Below are 6,226 nucleotides of genomic sequence, written 5' to 3'. Positions count from 1 at the left end.
AAGAAATACGTCTATTCTACACAAACTCTTGCAGAATATGGAAGTGGAGGCAACACTTTTCAGCTCATTTTATAAGACCAATATTACATTGAGACCAAAACTAGGTAAAGATATCTCAATGAAAGAAAATGAGAAACCAATATCTCTCATAGAGATGCAAAAATCCTCAAAAAAAAATTATCAAATTGAATGCAACAATATAATAACAGGATAATACATCATAATCAAATGGAGTTTATTCTGGGAATGGAACGCTGGTTCATCATTCAAACATCTGATATTACAATTTACCATTTCATCAGATTAAAGAAGAAAATCCATATGACAATATCAATAGAGTCATAAAAACCAGATAACAACATTCAACATCTATAATATAAACGCACCAAACTAGGAATAGAAGTGAACTTCCTTAATATGATAAAGAACTGCTTCAGAAAACTTACAGCTAGCGTCGCACTTACCTGTGAAAGACTGGATGCGTCTCACTAAGAGTGGGGCCAAGGCACGGACATCTGCTCTTACCACTGCTAATCAATGCTGCATTGAAAGTCCTAGCCAATGTGTTAAGATAAGAAAAATGTATAAAAGCCATATGGAATAAGTAAAATTTTGTTTATTCACAAATGATTTGATTTTATATATAGAAAATACTACAGACTCTCCATAAAAGATATTATAACCAATAAGTTCAAGTTCAAGGTTATAGGATACACAGTTAATATAAAAAAAATCAATTGTATTTACATATAGTAACAATGAAAAATCAGAAATTAGGGGGAAAAAGGAGCCATTTACAATAGTACCTGAAAATCCATGAACTACTTAGGTATAAATCTAACAAAATATGTGGAAAATCTGTATGTTGCAAACTATAAAACAGAGTTTAAAGAATTTAAAGAAGACCGAAATAAATGAAATGATATACTATATTTACAGAATTGAAGGCTCAGTGTTAATATGTCAGTTATCTCCAAGTGGGTCTATAGCTTCAATGTAATCGCAATCAATGTCCCGATCAAAATTCCAGCAGGGATTTTTGCAGAATTCACCAAGCTGTTTTAAAAATTTGTATGGAAAGGCAAAGGAACTAGAATAACCAAATCAATTTTGAAAAAGATGAGCAAAGTTGGCATGCTCACAGTGACTGATTTGACGACTTGTAAATCTACAGTAATTAAGATAGTGTGGGGGCCGGCCCCGTGGCGCAAGCGGTTAAGTGTGCACACTCCGCTGCGGCAGCCTGGGGTTGGCCAGTTTGGATCCCGGGCATGCACTGATGCACCGCTTGTTAAGCCATGCTGTGGCGGCGTCTTATATAAAGTGGAGGAAGATGGGCACGGATGTTAGCCCAGGGCCAGTCTTCCTCAGCAAAAAAAAGAGGAGGATTGGCGTGGATGTTAGCTCAGGGCTGATCTTCCTCACAAAAAAATAAATAAATAAATAAAGAATGCTTCCAACATTAAAAAAAAAAAAAAAGATAGTGTGTTATTGGCAAAAGGAGAGGTGCATTGATTAATGGACTAGAATAGAGAAACCAGAAATAGACCCATACATATATGGTCAATTGTGGAAATGGAAATAAGCACACCAGAAATGCTCAGGATCATTAGTCATTAAAATTATTAAATTATTAAAACCACAATGATACGCCACTGCATATCTATCTGAATGGCTTGAAAGCAAATCCCCAAAAAACAAAAAACAAAGTTGACAACACCTAGTCCTGGCAGGAATGCTAAGTAACTAGAACTCTCATACATTACTGGTGGGAATATAAAATGGGGTAGCCACTTTAGGAAACAAGTGCCAAGTGCTACTTGGGCAATTTTATATGAAGTTAGACATATACTTTATATTAAACATAGTGATCTCACTCCTAGATATTTACCCAAGAGAAATGAAACTTAGTTCACATAAAAGTCTGTGAACTTAAATATTAATGTTTATTACAGCCTTATTCCTAATCAGCAAAAACTGGGGAAAAACCCACAAATGTCCTTTAGCTAGTGAATGGATAAACAAACTGTTGTACATTCATTCAGTGAACTACTGATGTATACAACAACATGAATGAAGCTCAAATGCCTTAAGGCAAATGACAGAAGCCAGAATCAAAACGCTACATTCATTTGACATTCCGGAGAAGGCAAATGTATAGGAACAGAAAACATCGTTGCTTGCCAGGGGCTAGGGTGGCAGGAGGAGTTGTCTAAAAGAGAGGATGAAGAAATCCGGGGGGAGAGGTGATTGAACTGCATTTGTCAAAACTCATAAAACTGTACACTGAAAAGGATGAATGTTACTATATGTAAATTACATCTCAATAAACCTGACCCTTGTCCCCAAATTAGAGGGCATGTATGTGGACGAAGTCTTACATAAATCAGGAAGTCAGTAGATAATGTATCAGATTGATTAATCAGGAACAGCAGTATATTTTTAGAATTAGTGTCCTAAAATAATGTCCTAAAGAACAACAACACAAATAGTTAAAAGTGCCCCAGGGAAGTAAGACTGGGGAGATGTGTGTCACAAGATAAATGCTTTTCATTTTAATTCTTCCTATACTATTTTTTTTTTACCTTGTGCATTTATAACGTTGATTAAACAAATAAAAATATTTGAAAATTACAAATAATTGATTTTCTTTTGTTGTATAACTTCTATGTAAGGGATTTCTGTACATATTAAAATGTTTTTTGTGTGTATCATCTTCAGTCTGTAAAACGGCATAAAGTAGATAGAAATGAAATCAAGTTAGGATAAATTAGGCTATGTTTCATTCATTAGCATGGATTAGTGATTTCGTCTCCTAGGAAAGGAAATTGCAACTGAGGGACATGATCCACACATAGATAAAGCCCACTGTAAATACAACATTACTCACCTGCTCTTTTAGGTGCAAGCATTTGGTTCAACTTGAAAGGTCATTTATTACCTACAAGGGAGCACTTATGGGCTGCCTGGGCTCTTTCTGTTGGTTTGCTATAGCATTAAGCTTGCTTATGGAGAATTTTGCTTGCATCTGCAGTGTATACACAGGCTCATTAATTCATTAACAAACCTCATTTTGCTGAGTCAGGTGAGAGGTACCCCTTGTTCAGTACAGTGTCACGCACACAGTGGGCAGTCAGCATTTTCCTGATTGTCTTCTACGTAGTCAGGGAAAGTCCCTATGCCTGTTTTGACCTTATTCCAAGACAAATTAAAAGATGAGGGAAGAAGTTAGGGAAAGATCGTCAGGCTAGGCTGTTCTGTTGGTTTATGTCCCAGAGGTCATGTAGGTTTCCAGTGTAGAGTGGAAGTCATTCTGTATTTTCAGAATGACATTCTGAATTTTCAGGGAAAGCTCTCCTTTCAAATATGCTAGCCTATTTTGGGACCACGAATTCCAATTTTTGGTTTTGAAAATAGAGTAGCTATAAGCTATGGGCTAACATGGAGCGGTTATATGGGTGTTCACTAGACTCCCCCGTCAGTGTTATTTTGCAGGCCTGTGCAGAAGAGCTGACTGAAGATACCCCTGTGATATCCTCAATGACTCCCTGTGAATGAAATACTTTGACAGAGCAAGAAATTACTTTAACAAAATAATGTTGCTGTTAGTTTCTGATTGTAACATTGATATGTGTTCATTATAGGAAATTAGGGAAAAGTGTTGAAAAATGTAAAAATCTTTAGTTTTCTATCTCAGAGATAACCACTGTTAATATATTTTTTATTGAGGTAAAATTGGTATATAACATACAATTTTCAGCTGTACAGCATTATAATTTGACGTTTGTATACACTACAAAGTGATCACCACCAAAGGTGTAGTTAGTTACTATCCATCAGATTGTGATGTATTTCCTTCTAGTCTTTATTTCTATACATATATATGTAAACTGAGATCATATTCTGTATGTTTTATGGTTCTACTCTTCATTTAATATTTACAGTGAACAATTTCCACTTTAATTAAATATTACTAAAAACAGAATATTATGCCATCATATGTATTGTCAAAATTTATTTAAACTTTTTGATTTGGAGACATTTAGGTTATTTCCATTTTTTACTTTTGTGAATAATAACACTGCAATGGAAATTTTAAGTAAAATTTTGTTTTTCTAATTATTTCATTTGGAGGAAGTGGAAATACAACCACAAAGATCATAAACATTTTTAGGACTCCTGAGACAAATAATTCAGATTGTACTCCCAAAAGTTTGTACCAGTTGATCCTCCACCAACCGTGAATAAAGGTGAAATTTTATTGATCACCCCTTACCGTTTCTGTGTGTTTTACAATGATTTACAAAATAAATTCCAATTTGGCAAATGGAAATAATGTCTTTGTATTACTTTTCCATTTTGAATTTAATGAGATTAAACTTTTTCATGTTTATTGACAGTTTTTCTTTCTCTGTTTATCTGTTTTGTTCATTTTTCTATTGACGTGTTTGTCTTTCCCAAATTTATTTGTCAGATGGAAGAAATAATTGAGAAGGGAAAATAATTAATGTGGTAACCAACATGAGAGTTAACATTCTAGATACTTCTACTCTTTGATCATGCTCCGATGCCAAAATTTTTTGTTTGTTTTTAACAGAAATGTCTATTTTGCTTCAGAGCTGCTGATTTTATCACCTTAGGGTGGCAGTGTCAGTACCAAAGGAAAAGTTAAATCAAGCCAGAAAGGGTTGTCAGAAACACTAAAAGCTTTCTTTTAGTTGAAGTATAGTTAACACACAATATTGTATTGATTTCAGGTGTACAACATAGTGATTCGACATTTATTTACATTTAGAAATGATCACCCTGGTAAGACTAGCAACCATCTGTCACTATGCAAAGTTATTTAACTGGAAGTTTGTACCTCTTAATCCCCTTCACCTATTTTCACCTATTTCGCCTCCCCCCCCCCCCCCCCCCCCCCCCCCCCCCCCCCCGTCTGGCAACCACCAATTTGTTTTCTCTGTCTACTGGGTCTGTTTCTGTTTTGCGTTGTTTGTTCGTTTGTTTTGTTTTTTTTTTTGATTTCACTTAAGTGAAATCATACTGTATTCTTCTTGTTCTGTCTGACTTATTTCGCTTGGCGTAATACCCTCTAGATCCATCTGAAAGTTATTTTTAAGGAGTGTAGTTTGGGCCTTGAATATGGAGCTCTGGACAGCTCATAACCTGTAATAGCAGGAGCTTAATTTTTAGTTAGTTTTTTTTTTAACATCTGAGGGTGTCAAATGTTTTATTTAAAACATCTCTTAATCACGTAAAAACCCCGTGAGATAGGAATTATTATCCCCGCTTCACCAGCGCGCCGTCACATGTCGAGAGGTGGAGTAACTTCCCGGGGCGCCAGGCGGGTCTAGCAGGGGCTCAGGATTTCAGCTACAGGTGTGGAGTCTCCATAGCACAGGATCCTTGCACTACACCTTGCTGAATTCCGACAATATTAAACTCAAATGAACAGAGCTACAGAGATATGGTTTTTGTTTGCTCTAGTTTTTAAAATTGTATTGTTTTATACTGGCTTATCACAAGAGAAGCAGCAAAACTCAGACAGGACAACCTGCCTTAGACTTTCCTTTTGTTCTGGCTAATATGAATTCTTGGAAACTTCTCTGAGGTCCTCTAGTTTCTTTTTATATTTCTTCACTTTTATGTTTTGAAATATATTTTGTAGCTGCCAAAAAAAAAACCAGTTTTTTGTTTAATAATGCTTTGACAAACAAAAGAAAAATATAATCCTAGGGAAAGCCATGTATCCACCTTCTAAAGCAACTACGATAATCCCTAGAAGTCTGAGAATTATATATGTATTATAAATTATGCATTTAAAAATTTCATCTCCCTCTCCTCAGCTCCCACTCCCACCTATCTTCTTAGAATGGAGGTACAGGCAATGCTGCCCTTTTTATGCCTGCACAATGTGAGTTCTTCATAGTATACAAGCTAAAACTTTGAGTATTGGGGTCAGTGCTGGAAAGAGACCAAGTTGGGATCAGCCTTAAAAAAGACTTTCCTTCTAAATCACTTGCCCTTCTCTTCCCCTTTCAACTCTTCACTTGTCACTCTATTTTTAGTTACATCAGCTTCTTACTTTGGAAAATTTCCTTTTATTTCTAGATTGAGAATTGTCTATTCCTTACCATATCTGATCATATAAATGAATAACTGTGGATTGTGATAAAAATTTCTGACAAGTGAGCCCTTGAGAACTCTTGAGGACCTCAACTTT

The sequence above is a fragment of the Diceros bicornis genome, chromosome 10 (assembly GCF_020826845.1).
Source record: "Diceros bicornis minor isolate mBicDic1 chromosome 10, mDicBic1.mat.cur, whole genome shotgun sequence".
Lineage (NCBI taxonomy): Eukaryota > Metazoa > Chordata > Mammalia > Perissodactyla > Rhinocerotidae > Diceros > Diceros bicornis.
Note: the sequence above shows the minus strand (reverse complement) of the source record.